General features: G+C 48.3%; 1 long non-coding RNA gene across 1 annotated transcript in view; it reads left to right on the top strand.

Annotated features, from left to right (window-relative positions):
• The window catches only part of LOC147693244 (uncharacterized), a 40,912-nt gene that overhangs the window by 10,984 nt on the left and 9,427 nt on the right, over positions 1–20,501 (top strand). The window contains exon 2 of the long non-coding RNA XR_015299096.1: positions 18,307–18,468. This is a non-coding gene — a long non-coding RNA (uncharacterized LOC147693244). The remainder of the gene's footprint in view (positions 1–18,306; positions 18,469–20,501) is intronic.

The following is a 20,501-nucleotide window of genomic DNA, read 5'->3' as shown; positions in this document are numbered from 1 at the left end:
TATCTGGTGTGTAACATTATATTGGATCAGCTTGAACCTTGTGTTGGCAGTGGAATTTTAACCAGTCAAGTGCCCTAACTCCCACTCCTTCTCAGTGACTCGGTCTCTCAATACGGTTTGCCATTTCTCTTGACCGGAAAGGGGCTATTTAGAACGTCCTCACTGAGGGCCTGGTTTGGGGAGGAGATTAATCGCCTGGCCCCCGCATATATAGCATGGTGACCAGGGTGCCAGACTATGGTAGAACATCATGTACAGAGGGCCATATAACCCTGGCAGTGGCAGCCACTTTTGCATACTGCAAGAATTGCCCGTGCCTCAGTTGAAACGTCTCCACTGCCTCTTGTAGTGTGTTGAATCTGTTATTTGGGAATACATCCCAGAGTGTGTTACAGCCTCCCTCCCACCATTTATTTAGCACACATGGTACCTCCCATAATACTGATGCATGCATAACAAGGGACAACCTGCTTAAATGACACTGGGTGTTCCTGCGAGGGATGAAACCACATTGGCCTTCATATACTAATTCCCTTATATGTGCCAGGAACCTGGTTGCCGGGAGTTTGCTGAGAATCTTTGCATTCACAATGAGCATGGACAATGGACAGTAAGAGGAAACCTCTGTAGTATCTTTACCAGGTTTAGGAACTACAACTATGAGTGCCTCTCTCATCGAGTCCAGAAGTCTCCACCTTTGTAGGTCTTCTTGATGTACCTATAGTAATCGTTCCGCAAGGCAGTTGGCTTTTTTTGGATAAAATTAATCTAGAAGGCCGTCTCCCGTGGGGGCTTTGCATGTATGAGAAGTACAGATCACCGCCACTATTTCCTCCCTAGATAGCGACACATCCAGGGAGTTCTTTTGTACTACTACAAACTGGGCATCTCTAATATGGCAAGGTACGCCCCCACACTAGTCTGACAGAGTGGTCGCGGTTGCGCGTAGATCTTTTGTAAGTGAGTTGCAAAGACCTCCTCTATTCCCTGCTGTGATGCCAACATCCCACCCTGGGAGTCTTTCACCCACCACCAGATGCCTTTGAGTTTCATTACTGGTCAACCTAGCCAACATCCTACTCGTCCTGTCACCTTCTGCATAAAGGAACTGTATGCAGATGGTGTGTACAAACTTGTCTCGCCTGACCCATGAGTTTAAATGTTTCCTCTTAGTATCCTTCCATCCACCAACCTTGTGTGAGGATCTCACTATCTCCTCCTCCAATTGCTTCAGTTTTCCTTCATGCACACATAGCAAATGCATAAGTTGCATGTTCATTTCATGTGTCACCTCATACATTCCACCCTCAGAACTACGGTCATGGTATCCCCTTCCGTGGCTCGAGTACTAGCACTTTATCAAATTTCCTGAGGGCAATAGTCTAAAGTTTTATATATAGTCAATATTAACTATATCTTAGGCTAACGAGCTAGTAGCAAGACAATAATCTAGTGTGCATGCACCCCCAAACATGCTGGAGCCCCCACATCACCTCCTTTACAGCCCCACTCATGGCAGGTTTCGCAACCGTGGGGGATCACAGTCAGGTTCATCATGAAGCACACTTTTTAAATCCCCAGCCTCCATCACTTCAGTACAAAAGAGAGTGGTGATGGATGGAGCATCTGAACCAATCAAACACTCACACCAAGTCAACAGATCTGGGTTTAGTCCATCAGCGACCTTTAGCCCACTCTGCCACCCCACTTCAGACATGGCCATATGCAAATCAGTCTGACCCTGTGCCTCATGGGAACAGTCCAGCCCGAACTGCCAAGCCATGCCTTCCCTGGACCGGAAACAAGCCTCCGAGGACCGGTTTCTGGCATTCCAGCCGTCTTCAGCCCGGCTTGCTTGAATCCAGTGGCAAAGTGAGCAAGGGACTCACGCCTGAGCATTCCCTGCCACACTTATGGCGAACAAAGCGGTACAAAAGAGGGCGGTGATGGACGGAGCATCTGAACCAATCAAACACTCACACCCAGTCAACAGATCTGGGTTTAATCTATCACCGTTCTTTAGCCCACTCTGCCACCCCAGTTCAGACACGGCCGTATGCAAATCAGTCTGACCCTGTGCCTCATGGAAACAGTCCAGCCCGAACTGCCAAGCCTATGTTACATTCTAATGAGGCCTCATGATCAGCATCGAGCAAAGACACTCGAGCAACACCAGTGTGGCCCTCCAATCTCCTAAGTGACGTCCGAAAGGCCGCCAGCCGCCACTGCGATCAAACAAAACATATTAAACAGATCATGAAAGACCATAAGGCCAATTACCCCAGGGAATGGAGCACAATTTTAAGCATTATGATCAAATTCTAACATATCCCACAAGTCTTCCCCACTTCCCTTTAATGTGACAATTTAGTTCCCCCACAATATGTACTTAACACTGATAATGAGTCAAGTCAATAATACTTGTATTTGATTTTGTTAAAAATCATAAAAGAGTGGAAAAAGCACTTCATACAAAATCGTTAAAAAGGTACAAAAGCCTAAAACATATTGCAGTCATGTACTCAATCATCATCAATAGTTAATACACAAAGTATACATTTGTAATCAGTGCAATTTTAAGCGATGCAAGGTGGTTCACTGATCAAAAAAACAGGAAATAATAGTGCAAATGAGGAAAGTTCAAACAGTCTTGTCGAAGCCTCTCAGGTTCATTCGTTTTTGTTGTCTAATTCTTTGGCTGCCATTTTCCAAAACGTACTGGCTGTGCAAGATAGTTCGATTGGCAGGCCTCCAAGGCATTGAATGACTGCGGCTCTGCATGTCCTTAGTTGTTTTTTTTCCAAAAGCTCGAGGAGGACAATTTTTCAAATTTCTAAAAGCGAGGGGCAGATGCATAGGAGGTGTAATAGACTCTCTTTTCCTTGTCTGCACAACCGGCATTCTTTTTTCAGCCATGCGCGCTTCTATGTTAGGGTTAGATCCTTCTTGGGGAATGACCCCAAACGTAAAATTGTCAGATAGTGCTTTTTATGATGTGAAAAATGTTCTGACAAATACAGTTGTGGTTTAAGAGTCTGATAAGATTAAATCTCTGTCCAAGAATGATTTTTTTTTAGAAAATGCAGTTTTGTCCATTAACAGCGAGATTAGTTTAGTTGCTCTGTTCACTGCATTTTTACAGCCAGAATAGGAGTTATTGGTATACCATGCCTCTTCGAGGTGTAGGTCCGCAAGTAATTCTTTTAGAACGGTGGCGATGGAATTATTTAGCCTCGCTTGCTTTTCAATTTCTTCCCAGCAAGAGTGGGCTTGTGTGTCATCTTCTGCTAGCCTTATCCGCCAATAGTATTTGACAACCACCCCTTGTCCGTTTGGTTTCTGTTTTTTTAGCCCGTATTGCAGTCGAATTTGGGCCTGAGAGTTATGCCGGGGAATTGAAAACAAACTCTTGAAAAAACTTGACTGGGCTTGGTTTAAGACGGCAGGGTCTTTTGTGTACATTATTTCCGACCCATACGATATTTTTGGAATGAATTTTGCTGCAATTACCTTCAGCAGGTGCCCTGTTGAGCAGCCTTTTAATTTCCTATCTAGAGTTTTAAAGGCATGGGGGAGTTGTTTTGCTTTCATTTTCTCTTGGTTCAGCTGTTGTTTAAAGTTGAGGTTGTGATCGAATGAAACCCTAGGTATTTGTAAGACTCCACCTTGGATATTGGTTTATTATCTAGGTTCCAGATGAATTTACCTTTTGACACTTTTGTGTGCTGTTTAGAGAATCACTATGCAAATTATAGACACCAATCTATACTATAAAAAAAAGGTGTCCAACCGGACACGGATTTAATCAATGTAGACGTATATAGACTAACTAGCAGCCCGTCCCAACGTTGTCCAGGTATGAATTGCTGCCGGCCAGTAGTATATTGTTTTGTAGGATTTCGTTTTGATAGCATTTATCTGTGACAGGCCTGTGAAACGTTCCGATTCACAGTGCACTGCTGATGCACTTAGGAGTGCACGTTCAGTAGTGTGTGAACTCGAGTTTCCCTACTTTATTTTTCCTTGCAATATTATATAGCGCAAACTCGACAACATGTCATGAGCACAATTTATTTTACAGAAGAACACATTCATTTGTGGTAGGCACGGGGAGACAAAGCGATTTGCCTGGAATCACAGGATGTTAAGTTTATGCCGAGATTCGAACGTAGCTCCCCAGCTCTAAAGTTCGCAATTCTAGAACTTGTTGGCGGAGGTGTGTCTAAAAGTGTATGTCGGTGCTGGCCATCAATGAGAGAGACCTGTGCGATTTTCAAATCGGTGGTGAAAAAATATGAGTATGTTGCTGGAGATGTGGTCCGCCGTGCCACCAATTTACTTACCGGGGGAGGGTAAACACCCATTATTCTGCAACTTTCTTTCCGCATACCATCACATCGCATACTTTCATTCCAAAAGTACCATGACTCCGCAATGCCATTATAACGCATGGCATTACATTTTATATGCTTTTACCACGCATACATTTACAACGAAATTCGTTGTAAATGCATGAATGGTAAAATAATTTTTTTAATGTTTGGATAAGGTAAGTATGGGTATAGGAGTATATGTTTTGGGGTACTGAGGTATATGTTTTGGGGTGTTTGGGTATTTTAAGGGTTCAGATATAGTTTTGGGTTATGGGGTACAGGGGTAGTTTTAGGGTTTAGGGATAGGTATGGGTTTTGGGCTACAGGGGTATTTTTAGGGTTCAGGGCTAGGTTTGGGTTTTGGGGTATAGGGGTATTTTAAGGGTTCAGGGCTAGGTTTGGGTTTTGGGGTACAGGGGTATTTTAGGGTTCAGGAGTAGGTTTGGGTTTTGGGGTACAGGGGTATTTTTAGGGTTCCGGGGTAGGTTTGGGTTTTGAGGTACAGGGGTAATTATAGGGTTCAGGGCTAGGTTTGGGTTTTGGGGTACAGGGTATATTTATAGAGTTAAGATGGGTTAGTGTTTAAGGGTGTTGTGGTATTTTAAGGAGTAAGGGTGGGTTATGATTATGGGGTGCAGGGGTATTTAAAGGGAGCAGGGTGGACACCCAGAGCTGGAATGTACAGAACCTGGGAAGAAAAAACAATGAAATATTGGGCACAACGCTCGCTTTTTTTTCCGTAATCCCGCACCCCGCACACGCCCACGCCCACAGCACACATATGAGACATGGCATGAAGGGTGGAACGTACCACACGCCCCCAGTGTTTGTCACGCCCCCAGCACCACCCATAGCACAACGCAGACACACCCACAAGGGACTACTTTGCTGGCACAGTTCTTTTACCTTTTAAATCTATATGGTGGGCGTCTGCATAGCCTATGTCCTTCTGCTGCAACTGCCCTTTCCAACGCTGTATTGGGTGTTGTGATTGGTGCTGTGGTTCCTGAGATTACCTGCCTCAAAGGTTTGGGCGCTCTCTTTATTATATTAGTATAGATGAAGTGAACAGTAATACAGTGGGATACAGTCCTGTATCCAGTATATACAACAAATACAACACAACATGGGGTAAGAAGTTGCAGGCAATTGGTAAAAGGAGGAGCTAGTTACAAGTGGAATTCCTCCAGCTAACCTCATGTAGTATACACATTTAGGTTTATATAATAGCAATTTATGTGTCACTACATAGACTGTCGATGGCGTTTCGATCCTACAATTAACTCCTTGACGCTCATGACGAGCTGAGCTCACCATGGCCCGTGGAACGCTTAGGTGTGGGGAGAATTCCCCTGCTGTGCTGAGCGTTCCACACGAGTCAATACACCTTTGATGAGCTGAGCTCGTCATGAGCACAGTAGCACTGTAGCTCATGACGAGCTCAGCTTGTCATGAGCATGGGGGCGCTGTGCGTGCCCCCTCCCCCCAGCACAGCCGGGGAATAACCCCCGCATCGAAGGGGTTAATAAGGGATCATCATCAGGACAAGAAATGTATTGCCAAATCATACAAGCCTATGAACTGCTTGTAGCGGAGATTGTCAGGGTATAACCTGTGGTTTACGCGTCCTAGGGCGGAGGTTTCGGCCTGTGGGCGTCAAGCCCCTTGTTTAAGGAACTAAGTATTTTTAAGTGAGTTGTGTATTTTGACAATTCCTCTCAGCTACAGGAGTCTGTTCTAGGACCGCATTAACGCCCTGTGTGCGTCAATTGCCATGTGATTGAACCTGTTAAGAGAACCGGCAGAGCGCAACAGTGGCGGTTTCGATTGGGTTGCCGCTGTGGTTGATGGGAAGGGAACCGGAACATCAATCAGTTAACAATTAATTAAATAGCGGGTTACGGGAGTCCCTCAGCCAGGGTGACGATATGTCTCAATTTCAGTCTACCAGCCTAGTAACCTAAGTGTCCATGATGGGACATCCTGGGGTACTCCTGGCTCGATGGCGCAATCGAGCTAGGAGTACCCCAGGATGTCCACCCAGACACTTAGGTTACTAGGCGGGTAGACTGAAATTGAGACATATCGCCACCCAGACACTTAGGTTACTAGGCGGGTAGACTGAAATTGAGACATATCGCCACCCTGTCTGAGGGACTCCCGTAACCCGCTATTTAAATCTACCAGCAGGTTTCGAGGCGTAAATCTTGGCTTCATGTCAATAAGTGCAATCAATCTGTAGTTAGCTGGGTCTGAATGTGAGCCTGATTTGTATATGGGATTTAGGATGCTTCCTCGCCAGGATTCTGGAACCGTGCCTGATGATAGCAAGTGTGTGAATAGCGGGTTGATGATATCAGACCAAAATAAAGGGTCAGGCCGGAATAGTGTGTTTGGCAAACCGTTGGGTCCTGGAGCTCCCTCAGGCCTTAAGGTTTTTATGATTTTGAGGACCTGCTCTTGTGAAATCTGCTGGGGGTTCTGGCGGTTCTAACTTCGGTATATCGTGGACTATTCCTGCAATAGAGGTTCTGTAATTTCTAACTCCTGAGGGTGGAGTAGCGTTGTATGTTTGTTCAATATGTGCTTTCCAGGTGTCCTCCTTTATGTCCGAGTTGAAATGTCGGTTCTTGCCGTTTGATAACTGGCTGAATATATCCCAGAAAAGCTTGGAGTCTCTTTGTTCACTGACATGGTGGAGTTTTGCCCAGAGCTGTTCTCTGAAATCTTTTTTAGCCACTTTGTTGTCTCTTTTTAGGTCTTTTCTTGATTTTGATATTAGGGAAAGAATATCCAGAGAGGATTCTGAGCCTCGAGTTCGTAGTTGCCTTAGATATTTATTCAGTGGATTTTTTGTCTCCTTAGACTGTTATTGAACCACGCTGCCCCCGCTGGTCTACTTGCTTTACGGCCATTTCCTTGTTTTGAGAATTCCATGTTTAGATCTTGAGCAAAAGATGCCCAGTCCCTTATACATGATGGTTCAACTTTGAAACTCTCCAAAAGAGCAGTGCATGTGGCCATGATCTCACCAATGTTTTCCTTTTTCCAAATTAATCGTCTCAGGATGTAACATTGCTTTTGTTGGGACATCGCTTTATCTGTTGTTGATAATGAGTTAGCCAAATTACACATTACTGACATCTGACTCCAGGTCTAGCAGTACAAAATGTTATGTACAACAGCAGTCTGTCAATTTGTATACCACCCGGGTAGCAGCCACTCAGCTATTGGGCAGTGACATCTAATTATGTCACAGATCTAAATTCAGATCCCCCATCAGCCTTGTAGTCGAAAGGCATTAAGCCCCTGCATCAGTGCTGTCGCTGATATCCTCTCTGCCCACCCGTGGCAAAGAAACAAGCCACCAGCATCCGGTATACAACCAGAGTCCGCGATAGAACCATCGGGTCAGACAACTATCCGACCAGTGTGTCCGCCCCAGTCAGGGACTCCAATACGTCTGACTTCCGTCGTGCCCTAGTGCTGCATCAAGGGACAGCAGGAGCATCACATTTGTGGCCCTAGGAGGGCTTCTCCCTCACTCCCTCTAGCATGTCAAGCCAATCTTTGCCCTCCTCCTTCCCATGATATTGCACCCTGAGTCATGCCAGGAACAGTAGACCATATTTCAAATGAAGGTTCCTCCGGCACTTAATGACTAACAATAAAGGTTTGTGGAGATCCTGCCCTCTGAGTGTAGTCTGGAAAAATCATAAGGTTCTGGCCCTCGTATTTTGGTGTATTGTGTATCAGGCCGTAGGAGTCGGCTCGTGAACGCCGCGGCACGCAGATTAATTCAGTGCACGCGGAGCACGGCCGACTCCTACGGCCTGCGAGAGCGCTGAGGCAGCCAAACAAGCTACTTCCCGCAGCCCAGAATCGATCCACTCTGTGGCTCTCCAAATCGCCCTAAGATCTTTTCTCATTGTTGTTTTCAAGGATTCTACTCAACCAGGATCCTCCAAGCACTCCTTCATTCAGACAACCAGTCCTGATGATGATCCTAATTAATCCGGATCGAAACGCCGTCGACCTAACAGCCTGATCAATAGGCGCACCTCTTCCTTGTGGCTCTACTTTCAAATTTAATCAACTGTGCCCACTGTGATATCACAATGTCACATGCGCCGTTAAGCCACTCACTGTAAATAGTTTGCACCTTATGCACAGTGCGCCGCCAACGCTGTCCACCTTTCACTTGCGTCGCCAGTGCCACTTTCACCTTTGTACACGTTTTTTGCACCAAGTTCCATGTGGTTGTCATTACTACAAACTATGCAGTGCTGTTCTTAACTGTATACGTCCGACCTTGTAACTAATGTAACCATATAAAGATGAATAACTATCTTTTGACTAAAAAACTAGTATTCTCCTTCTTGTCCACCCAAGTAATGCTATGTGCATGCTATTTATAATTGTCTATCGACTCCCACCTTTCAGGACACTGTGTTCTAGTTGCATCTTACCTGTTAATCTTACAAGCCTTAAGAGCATGGCATGGGACGTGTCAGGCGTAGGGCTCGCTGCATGCGCTTCGGTTGCGCCATGTAGAGCCAGCTCCAGCTCGGACAGTTCACGCTACCGCTCTCTTTTATGGCCCGTTATGGACGTTATAGCCTGTTCCCTTAGCACCGCCTTGTACGCCTCCCACAGGATAGCGGAGGACTGTACCGACTCAGTATTCTCAGCAAAGTAATGCGATGTCGTCGCTTTGAGCGCCCTCCGCACCTTAGGGACCTTGAGGTATGAGGCGTGTTTTGGGTAAATTCTTCTACGTGATTTCTCCTGCATGGACAGTGTGAGTGTGACCGGGGAGTGATCTGATATCCCCCTAGGGTGTATATCAATAGTATCTACGTGTTGCAACCCGCCACCCAGCGCTAAGAAATAATCGATCCGTGACAGACTATTGTGGACTGCGGAGTGGTATGTGTATTGCCTCGCGGAAGGATGTGTGTGGTGCCATATGTCAATTAGGTCCATGGCGGTCAAGAATCTCTGAAAGCGGGAAGGACCACCAGTCTGAGGTATCGCCGGAAACCTGTCTACCAGGGCATCTACAGTGGCATTGAAGTCCCCTCCGAGTATTATGTCCCCTTCGGGTACGTCTAGGAGAAAGTCACCCAGCACTGGTAGCGTGACCGAGTGCAGTGCTGGGGGGATGTACACCAACACCACGTTCAGAAGCCTTCCCTCCCACTGCCCCTGCAGCGCTGCAAAACATCCCTGTGTGTCCACCTTAGTGCTCAATGTGATGAACTGTGCTGATTTCTTAACTAATATTCCCGTGCCACTTGAACCCGTGGTAAACTCCGAATGCACCGCTATCCTGTATCTCTTTCTATCGAGAGCCTTAGATGCCCCCCCAGTGAGGTGTGTCTCCTGGAGAAGCACCAAAACCGGTCCCTGCCTCTTCACCGCGTTTATCACCAACCTCCTTTTTATCTTATCACCCAACCCTCTTACGTTCCATGACATGAGTCGGAGAGGCGCTACCCGTGAATTCAATGACCCCTCCTCAGTTGTATGTAGTTGGGAGTCGTGCATGGTCAGTCTTGCGCCTAAAGTAGTGTAAACCGGATCTTACTACTGGGGTGCACCCGCCGTTTGCATGGCCTAAACAGTACATGTACCTATTAGCGATATTCGACCTTACTTGTGGAACTTCAAAAACTTCTAAACAAACCCCCCCCCACCTCTCCCCTCCCTGCCTCCCTGCTTAACGGACTTTCAACCGCCCGCCTCCCCAACATAACAGAGTGCTTGACCCATCCCCTTAACAGTTTACTTGCACGCTGGGGTGGAGTGTCCTCCGGAGCAGGTGGCATCCCTGCCCTCCTCCGAGCTCCCCAGGCCAGTGTCCAAGTGCGTCCATTCGGCAGAATTCTTCAACGGACAGCACTTAGGCTAACACCGGGAGTTCAGGATTCTACACCCCCTTCTGCTCCCAGAGATTCATGCGTTGGCGACCTGGTTACACCACCTCTGCCTGTTGACTGTGAACCCGCTTGGCTGTTCTATCGGTGGTTTCGGGTATTCTTGTGCGGGGGTGGGGTTGACCTGCGGTCCTCCAGCCCTTCAACCAGTCCTGAGCCGCCTCCGGGGTATCAAAGAACCAGACCTTGTTCTCCGCGACCACTCTAAGCCGTTCCGGGAATAACATGGAATAGGACAGTTCCTTCGCCCGCAACGCCTTCTTGACATCCAGGAAAGTCCTCCTCCGGCGCGCCACTTCAGCAGTATAATCCGGGAAGAAGGCAACCGTGGAATTTTGGATTTGAATGGCTGGAGACACCCTCGCTGCCTGCAGAATTGCATCACGGTCGCGAAAATTGAAGAGTCTCGCCAGGATCGGTCTCAGGGGGGCCACCAGTTTCGGTCTCCCACCGGGTACTCTGTGGGCCCTCTCCACCGAGAAAAAGTGTGAGAGTCCCTTGGGGTTTAAGTGCATCTTAATCAGCTCCTCCACATAGAGGTCCATTGCACCTTTACCTTCTGATTCCGGAACCTCCAGTATTCGGACGTTGTTCCTCCTCGAGCGTCCTTCCTGATCGTCCGTCTTTTCCCTGAGGGATTTATTTTCGGCCACCATCTTCTCCATTGCCACTTGCAGTTCCGATACGTCCTCTACAAAGGATTTCGTCACCACCTCCACTTGTTTCACTCTCTCATTCATTTTTTGAAAGTCTGCTCTGATCAGGGTGATCTCTGTGGCTATGGTTCCTACTGTGGCTTGCACCTGTGCCAGGGCACGCATCACATCCTCTAGCGTAGCCTTTTTTACCCCTTCTCCTTCTGGTGTCTTCCCCGTGGAATTGCGTGGTTCCGCCTGGGGAGGGTCGTGTCTATCATATGTGAACTTGTCGAGTTTGGACTGTGTTGAATTGTGTTTAGGGCCCTTGCCCGTCATGGTCTTCTCTGAATCCGTCTCGCCCCCTTGCTGTGTGTTTGCCGTGCCTTGAGGACCCTCCTTCGGTCCACCTACCCTCTTCTCCGACCGCAGCCGCAGGGTTGTTTGAAGTCCCTTGCTTGCCAGTGCTAGACGTAGGGCGGGCAGGCACTATTAGATATGAGCAGGGTTCACAGGGAGCGCGCCTCCTCGCGTGCTGTGTTGACGCAGTGGTATCACTCTCACAATTGTCCCCCCTACAGCCTGGTGTGGGGGGGAGGCCCCTATATAGCTGCGACCCCGTGGTGTGGGGCCACCAGTGACGCCCTCGCGCTATACTTGCGCTCGACTGTCCAGATCGCCGTCCACAATGGCTGCTTCTGCCTTATGCCTCCTTCCAAGACCTCACTGCAAAGTGTTACAGCCCCACTCAGTTATTCGCCGCCCTCCGGGCGGTGCGCACGGCTGAGACCCACAGGCCTATTCACTAATCCTAACTCCTCACTGCGGGCCCTCGTTGCTTCCTGCCCACTCTTTAGGCTGCTGTCCAGGGTTGACTGCGTGCCCCCACTGTCCCGCTATCGGCACGTTTCAGCCCAATGCTGTTTCACCTGGTGTCGTACGGGAGAACGAGCCCCCGGTGCCGGTGATCCGGTATTTAAGCTTCCTGCACCTTGTCTGCTGGGTCCATTGGTTACAGCGGTCCCCCGTGGTGCTCCACTGCTTTTGCGCTGCAAGTCGCGCCGTGCACCCCCACTTCGATGCCTTCTCCGAGTTACCGTGCGGGGGGAGTGTGTAACATGGAGGACCAACACGTGTCCTGCCCCCCTGATACCCGGGGCGACTCTATAACTTGTGACCCCCCCCTCTTGTCTCCTCAGCCTCAGAGTCACCCGGAATGGACCCGTGCTGAGACATACAGTTGCGATGAGGAAGACGAGATCGGGCCCTTTAACTGGATGGGCGGTCGCATGGAGGAGGAGGAGCCACAAGTCCCGATAAACGTCAGCGGTGATAATCCCCAGGTGTGTTACTACACCGGAGGAGCGGACAATGTGTGGAAGAGCGGAGAGGCGTTGAGCAGAGTGGAGACCGGAGCATCGAGTGAAGAAGAAAGAGAGAAGCAGGAGGTGGAGGAAGAGAACGAGGCGTGTTCAACCTGAGTACCATCAGAGACGGAGGATCCGCCAGGACGAAGCGAAGAACCGGACGGGAGGAAGGACGAGCAAAGGAGAAAGCCAGGAGGCCAACACCACGCGTCGCCCAGCCGCACACCAGGAGGGGTGTGGCTATCCGAGGTGCGTACCCATATCGTGGGCTGGGTGCGAAAGAAAGGCAAAAGCCCTAAGTAGAATAACCCACAGGTTTCCAGGGAACCCTCTCCTTCACCACTTGCACGCCCAGAGCAGAGAATGTAGCACTTGCGGTTTCCCTCACTTCCCCTCCCCTTTGAATCTGAATACTTGTGGATCGTACTGATACTTGCCTATTGTTGTTTCCCCCTTCATCGGTGGAGCCTGAGCCAGAACGGAGCCGACGGAGCCGACCCGAAGGAGGAGCCCGGTCTGACGTCGGGAGGAGGGACTACTCCGGAAAACCCGCCAAGAGAGAAGCCGATCCCCCAGACGAGGTGTCCCTCGCAAGACCTGTACTGATTTGTTGTTTCAAAGAATAAAACCGGCTAAAACCAAGACACTTCTCCTGCCCATTCCTACCCCGCACGCTACAGAGTGATAGCACTGCTATCCCTCCTGTTGATTGCCGACCTCTAGCTGGGTCTCTTCCTGGTGCCGGTGTGGGTCGCGCAGCCCTATTACGCCATTCCTGGAGCCTCCGGGCCGTTTCACCGCTTCCTTGCTGCCCGATGGGCCCCGTTGATGTCCGCTCCCTCCGCTGGTCTTTCGGTCGGCAGCAGATGGTGCTTGTGTCCCGTTGTCGCCAGCCTCACTCGTGGTTTCGCTTCTTGCGCTGGCTTCGGGCGCCGGGGCCCCGCTGCACCCCAACTTCTGCCCGGCCAGTTGCTGTATGACAGTCCACTGCCTGCAGCCGCCTCCAGGCCTCGCTGTGTAGGAATTAGCTACAGCACTTACCGGTGTCGTACTGTGTTCAAACTTGCCCTGCTGGACGCCACTCGGTCCTCGACCCGGTTCGCCCCTTCAGAGTAAATATTTTATCGGATATATGTGCAGGATTGCCGGGGGATGCCGCCTCACTCCTGCAGCCTCGCTGTTAAGCTGCCGCCATGAACGGCTGCCAGCCACGCCCCGAGGACCTTCTTTTCAGTAGAGAATGGAACTTCAAAACACCAAGACACTTCATCTTGGAATGCTGCGGAATGGCCCTCACCGAGAACTATTTTGAGTACAACAATGCCCTATACTAACCATGCCACAGAACTTCAATGGGCAGCACATTTGCCCCTAGTGTGGCCGGGCTCTACATGAGTGAATTCGAAAAGACCCATATACAGACCTACCACCAAAAGATCCTATTTTGGAAACGATACATCGACGACATCATCCTGATATGGGAAGGGGATATAGAAACCCTCAGAGAATTCCATAGATGGATCAATACCAGGGATGAATGGCTCAAGTTCACATTTACAGCAGACAAGAAATCACTTGACTTCTTGGACATCACCATCTACGTGGAAAATGACACGTTGCAAACGAAAACCTTTTTTAAACCAACTGCCAAAACAGCCTTCTCTCATACAAAGGTTTTCACCTGCGACCACTAAGGGAAAACCTTCCCTACAGAGCAATGTTTACGTCTCCGACACAATTGTAGCAAAACCCAGGATTACAGAAAACAAGCAGAAGAACTATGTGATAAGCTGAGACAAACGGACTACTCTGAAAAAACCATAAACAAATGCAAAAAGCAAGCAAGAAATCAGCCACGGGACAGCCTTCTAGAAACCATCCCAAAATCCCCGGAAAGTGACCTAGTGACCTGTGTAATAACATTCAACACAGCCTCTAACAACGTGAAAAAGATCATCAATAAAAACTGGAGAATAATAACATCAGGTTCGCTCTCATGGCCGAAACCTAGATTCGCAAACAAACTAACAAGAAATCTCAAGGACGTCTTAGTCCACACAAGACCAGCACCCAGAACAAGGGAAGGAATAACCCCCCAGTACAGGGACACTACCCGTGTGGTTCTTGCTCCGTTTGCAATCTTACAACTGTGACAAAAAGTATACAATTACAACCTGACTTAAAATGGACAATAAAAAACCACACAAATTGCAACACAACCCATGTAATTTACATGATTACCTGTCCCTGCAGTCTCCGCTATATAGGGATGACATGCCGCAAAGTCAAACAAAGGATTGGCGAACATAAAAGCAACGTGAAGTGTAAAAAGAACACAACAAAGATGAGCAATCACTACATCGAGGCCAAACACACGGTTGAGGACCTAGAATGAGTCATTCTAGAAACCCTGACAAACAAAGATCACAACGCAGAAAGAGTACTATTTGAAAAAGAACAGAGGTAGGTACACCGCCTCAGAATCCATGAAAATGGGCTTAACGATAACATACCTTGGTTAAGATTAAACAGGTGAAGGTCCAGTAAATGAACTAAATAATCCAGAAATCCTTCAAATGATGATGAACCTACAGATATAGGTTCTGTAAATGAACAAAATGATCCAAGAGTCAAATCCTTTACCTGTTGATGAACCTCCAAACCTAAGGTCCAAGAACTGTTATTCAACATCTGTCCTACAATAATTGGGAAATCTCAAGAAAAGCTATCATCCAACACCAGTAATCTACACCTCTAAACATCCCCCCTAAATTGATATGCGTGAACTAAGATCTACTCTAATAACAGATCGCCCCTCCCTCCCTCCCTCCCTCTAAATATACCAACAAACCTACACATGTTTATAACATGTTATTAACTGAATAGACAGAACAGTGCTCTGAATACCCTCCAGGGTTTAATAAAGCTAAGAGCTTCAAAAAATAAAAAGAAAATAGTCCCCTTTTTCAGTTTTTACCATCCTAGCTGCATAAATCACACTACCAGGAAGAGGAAGGGTAATCCGGGACGCCTGTGGCAGAGTCCGCACAAGTCGTGCCAAACATCAGTCAGGTAGAGGAGAGCCTCGAGGAGAGAAGACTACCGCCAATAACCGTACCATATAACACAACAAATGTATACTTATTTTTGTTCCCTAACCCTCACCCCCAGTGTATTGAAGAGCCCCAGGCTGCCTCGATAAAGTCTGGAATTTAAAACACGAGGTAAGCGAAAATACATTGAAGCGTGAAGGAGATTGAGAGAGATCGCTCCCGCATTTCTGTATAAGTATAATGAGGTGCGCGAATCAGGATGTGTTTAAGATATCGTTTAGAGATTAATGATGGACATGGTAATGATACAACCAATTTCAACAGCTTTAACGTTTAGTCTCCGCATCTTTTGAGTTTATGAGTGAATGGGAGATCAAAAGACGCAAACAGCAATGTACAGTGAGAGTACCCGTAAGAAATAGTCAGACCCTTAAGGAGCAGCACGCCATATTCACTGTGACTAACGCATTAACAACAGATGAATATACAGTAACCAGCCCAAGGGAGGCCGTTGAGGAACTCGGTGAAGACGGGTGGAGTGTTTGAACCTCAGTACACTGCCCAAAGGAGACCATTGAAGACCTGTGTGAAGGTGGGTGGAGTGTTTGAACCTCAGTACACTGCCCAAAGGAGGCCATTCAGGACCTGTGTGAAGGTGGGTGGAGTGTTTGAACCTCAGTACACTGCCCAAAGGAGACCATTGAGGACCTGTGTGAAGGTGGGTGGAGTGTTTGAACCTCAGTACACTGCCCAAGGGAGGCCGTTGAGGAACTCGGTGAAGATGGGTGGAGTGTTTGAACCTCAGTACATTGCCCAAAGGAGGCCATTGAGGACCTGTGTGAAGGTGGGTGGAGTGTTTGAACCTCAGTACACTGCCCAAAGGAGGCCATTCAGGACCTGTGTGAAGGTGGGTGGAGTGTTTGAACCTCAGTACACTGCCCAAAGGAGACCATTGAGGACCTGTGTGAAGGTGGGTGGAGTGTTTGAACCTCAGTACACTGCCCAAAGGAGACCATTGAGGACCTGTGTGAAGGTGGGTGGAGTGTTTGAACCTCAGTACACTGCCCAAAGGAGGCCATTCAGGACCTGTGTGAAGGTGGGTGGAGTGTTTGAACCTCAGTACACTGCCCAAAGGAGACCATTGAGGACCTGTGTGAAGGTGGGTGGAGTGTTTAAATCTCAGTACACTGCCCAAGGGAGGCCGTTGAGGAACTCGGTGAAGATGGGTGGAGTGTTTGAACCTCAGTACACTGCCCAAAGGAGGCCATTGAGGACCTGTGTGAAGGTGGGTGGAGTGTTTGAACCTCAGTACACTGCCCAAAGGAGGCCATTCAGGACCTGTGTGAAGGTGGGTGGAGTGTTTGAACCTCAGTACACTGCCCAAAGGAGACCATTGAGGACCTGTGTGAAGGTGGGTGGAGTGTTTGAACCTCAGTACACTGCCCAAAGGAGACCATTGAGGACCTGTGTGAAGGTGGGTGGAGTGTTTAAATCTCAGTACACTGCCCAAGGGAGGCCGTTGAGGAACTCGGTGAAGATGGGTGGAGTGTTTGAACCTCAGTACACTGCCCAAAGGAGGCCATTGAGGACCTGTGTGAAGGTGGGTGGAGTGTTTGAACCTCAGTACACTGCCCAAAGGAGGCCATTCAGGACCTGTGTGAAGGTGGGTGGAGTGTTTGAACCTCAGTACACTGCCCAAAGGAGACCATTGAGGACCTGTGTGAAGGTGGGTGGAGTGTTTAAATCTCAGTACACTGCCCAAAGGAGGCCATTGAGGACCACTGTGAAGGTGGGTGGAGTGTTTGAACCTCAGTACACTGCCCAAAGGAGGCCATTCAGGACCTGTGTGAAGGTGGGTGAAGTGTTTGAACCTCAGTACACTGCCCAAAGGAGGCCATTCAGGACCTGTGTGAAGGTGGGTGGAATGTGTGAAGCTCAGTACACTGCCCAAAGGAGGCCATTGAGGTCCTCTGTGAAGGTGGGTGGAGTTTGTGAAGCTCAGTAAACCAGCCCGAGGGAGGCCAATGATTGCCTCTGTGAAGGTGGTTGGAGTGTTTGAACCTCAGTACACTGCCCAATGGAGGCCATTGAGGGCCTCTGTGAAGTTGGGTGGAGTTTTTGAATCTCAGTAAACCAGCCAAAGAGAGGCCATTGAGGACCTCGATGAAGATGGGTTGAGTGTTTGAACCTCAGTACACTGCCCAAAGAAGGCAATTGAGGACCTCTGTGAAGGTGGGTGGTGTGTTTGAACCTCAGTACACTGCCCAAAGGAGGCCATTGAGGTCCTCGGTGAAGGTGGGTGGAGTGTTTGAACCTCAGTACACTGCCCAAAGGAAGCCATTGAGGACCTCAGTGAAGGTGGGTGGAGTGTTTGAACCTCAGTACACTGCCCAAAGGAGGCCATTGAGGACCTCAGTGAAGGTGGGTGGAGTGTTTGAACCTCATTGCACTGCCCAAAAGAGGCCATTGCAGGCCTCCATGAAGGTGGGTGGATTGTTTGAACCTCAGTGAACTGGACTAAGGGAGAACATTGCGGGCCTACGTGAAGGTGGGTGGATTGTGTGAACCTCAATGAACTAGCCCACAGGAAGATATTGCAGGCCGCGGTGAAGGGAGTGGACTGTGTGGACCCCGGTGAGTATGACAGAGCAGAAATGTTTTTTTGCGGAAAGAATAACCATAGTTGCGCCTTTATTTTTTAGATATCGGTGTACTTAGCCCTTAAGGTAGCTCTGTATATCCTTAGAGCCCTGTGGTTAGCATTTGACTCATGTATTGTTGACTCACCATTTCAACCTTTCTAGAATGCTTTAAAAATGGGGCATGTAATTTGGTGAAGAGCTTGGCAAAAAGCACCATGTGAAGCTGTTAAATACATTGCTTTAGGGTTCAAGTCTTCGTGCGACTGATCTCATGACCACTCTTGTATTTTGTTACAGGTCCCCGCTTTGATGTCTGTCCTCCAGATTTGCGATGTATGTCACATGGTCCAATGTTCCCACCATTACTTGATCATGAGTGTTCCTACCGCTTTGACTGCCTCCTGAACCAGATGTGCTGCCCAACCAACTGTGTGCGCACGTGCATCAGCAAATGGCCAGGTAGGTCATTGTTGGACATCGCCAAAATGTTATGGAAATTGGAGTGATACAAGCTAAGCACCTCCTGGGCTCAGCTCTGTTGGCCATATACCCAGCAGGAGGACCGTAAACTGACTGAGTTCTTGTCCTTGGAACCTAAACTTCTAGGCTCCAATCTTAACTTTAGTGATTGACCTAAACAACAACCATTTATTAATAAAAAAGCATGTTCATTCTGTGTCTAAGAATGTTAAGTACATGTAGTGTAACACAACTATATATAATGCAATTAATGGCCATCTTCTCCAGTTGCCGCCCAATCGCCCACTGGTGTATGAACCTCTGTTACTCCCCGATAGCTTTAACCTATAATCACATCATTACTAACAACATATGTATGTTCTCTTTTTGACTAAGCAATTGAAGCAACAAATGTCACGGAATGCTCGACTAAACATCGCTCCTAGAGAAAGTCCCAAATAAAATATTACCAAAGCACAGCCTGGCCACCATCAGGATGGTTTCTGGGGCACCCTAGCTGAGGGGTTCAATTGGGGGGATCTCGAATGACAGAGTCAGCCTGAGGGACTATCTACAGCCTCTGGTTTGAACGCCGGGTCCCTTCACTAGGAGAGGGCAATCCCACAAATGGGGGGATGACAAAGGTGTCCAGAAAGGTCCTTTCTGCCACCAATGATCATGGTCTCTCTTGTTTATGTTGATCAGTGACAGATACTACCCGTCCAGTCCTGCACCTACACCACCATGCAGAAATGTTGGACAACTGAGATCTACAACGCCACCAAGACTGATAAAAATCTGAGTCAGCTGTGTGACTGTGGAAGTGGAAAACCCCTAGAGCCAGACAAGGTGAGGCCGCGGCTCAACATAAACATTGAACAGACTGCGGGAAAGCGGAGAGGTCTGTGGGCCACCACAGCTCAGACTCCTGTTTCAGGACTCTGACTTAATATCATCACCACTCACAGAACAGATATAGGCCTGCCCCTAGGTAGCTATTGTGCCATTTGGAGCCTGTTACCACTGATGTCCCAGAACCTGATGACGCAGGCCGGCCTCATCAGGCATTCACTCCAAATAATACCCGTAATTAGGTAAGAAGCGCCTAAGTTGGATGTATTGGAATTGATGGGAAGCTGGCAGGTTTCATTCTTGCTGCAACCTCTCCAGAGTCAGGAGCTCCAGCGGACACCATTGTGCCCTAATTGTGATACACCCAGGAGATCCTATTGTTGGAAGCCTTACAGCCTAGTTAAATCCAACAGGATAGCTGAGTCCCAAAGTGGTGTATCTAGCATGTTTATTGTTCTCAACCAATGTCTTATTCCATCGTCTCAGAACCCTTGCCGTTGGGGTAGGCCTGCAGTTCCAATGGATTCCTCCATATAGCTCCCCTCGATATTCTTGTGGTGACATAATATTCCTATCTTCCTGTATGGACAGGTCCTGTACCTCATCAAATTCCCAATCGTTTATTACCGGTAGCCGCTCTGTGCAGGTCACAATGGAGATTTCGTCGGGGAGACCCCATTCATCCTGCCTCTTGCTATTGGGGAAGTGTGGAGCAATTGCACACATGCGTAATATCCCTTTTAAGTATGGCCATTCAATAGAATTAAATGCCTTTTGGGCGTCTCACGCTAGCAGAAGTGCTGTTTCATGGATGGTGGGAAGTTGGGCTAGGATGCCCAGATATCTTCTGAAGTTCTTCTGAGGTTTTGTTGTGTCGCCCTATGAGACATAAAGTCTGATTGATCTGCGGTTGATCAGCACATTGGCTCATGCCATGGTCTCACGTTTAAGCAGAGATACGGATGCACCTGTACAAGAATGTTCTTCAGGGGACTTATCTTGTTCATGGATAAAAATACTGTCGGCCATCCTCAGGCCTCTCAGTTGTATCTCTTCTCTACGCACCTTGTGGAACATATGCAGGAGCAGGTCCTCAATCTTCCCCCAAAGATTTGAAACATTCTGGCGGCAACCTGTTAAGTCCAGGAGACCTCTGGCTATGCAGTTGTGTAATGGCCTCT

Source organism: Lissotriton vulgaris, chromosome 8, assembly GCF_964263255.1.
Source record: "Lissotriton vulgaris chromosome 8, aLisVul1.2, whole genome shotgun sequence".
NCBI classification, from domain to species: domain Eukaryota; kingdom Metazoa; phylum Chordata; class Amphibia; order Caudata; family Salamandridae; genus Lissotriton; species Lissotriton vulgaris.
This window is presented reverse-complemented; position numbering and strand designations above follow the sequence as displayed.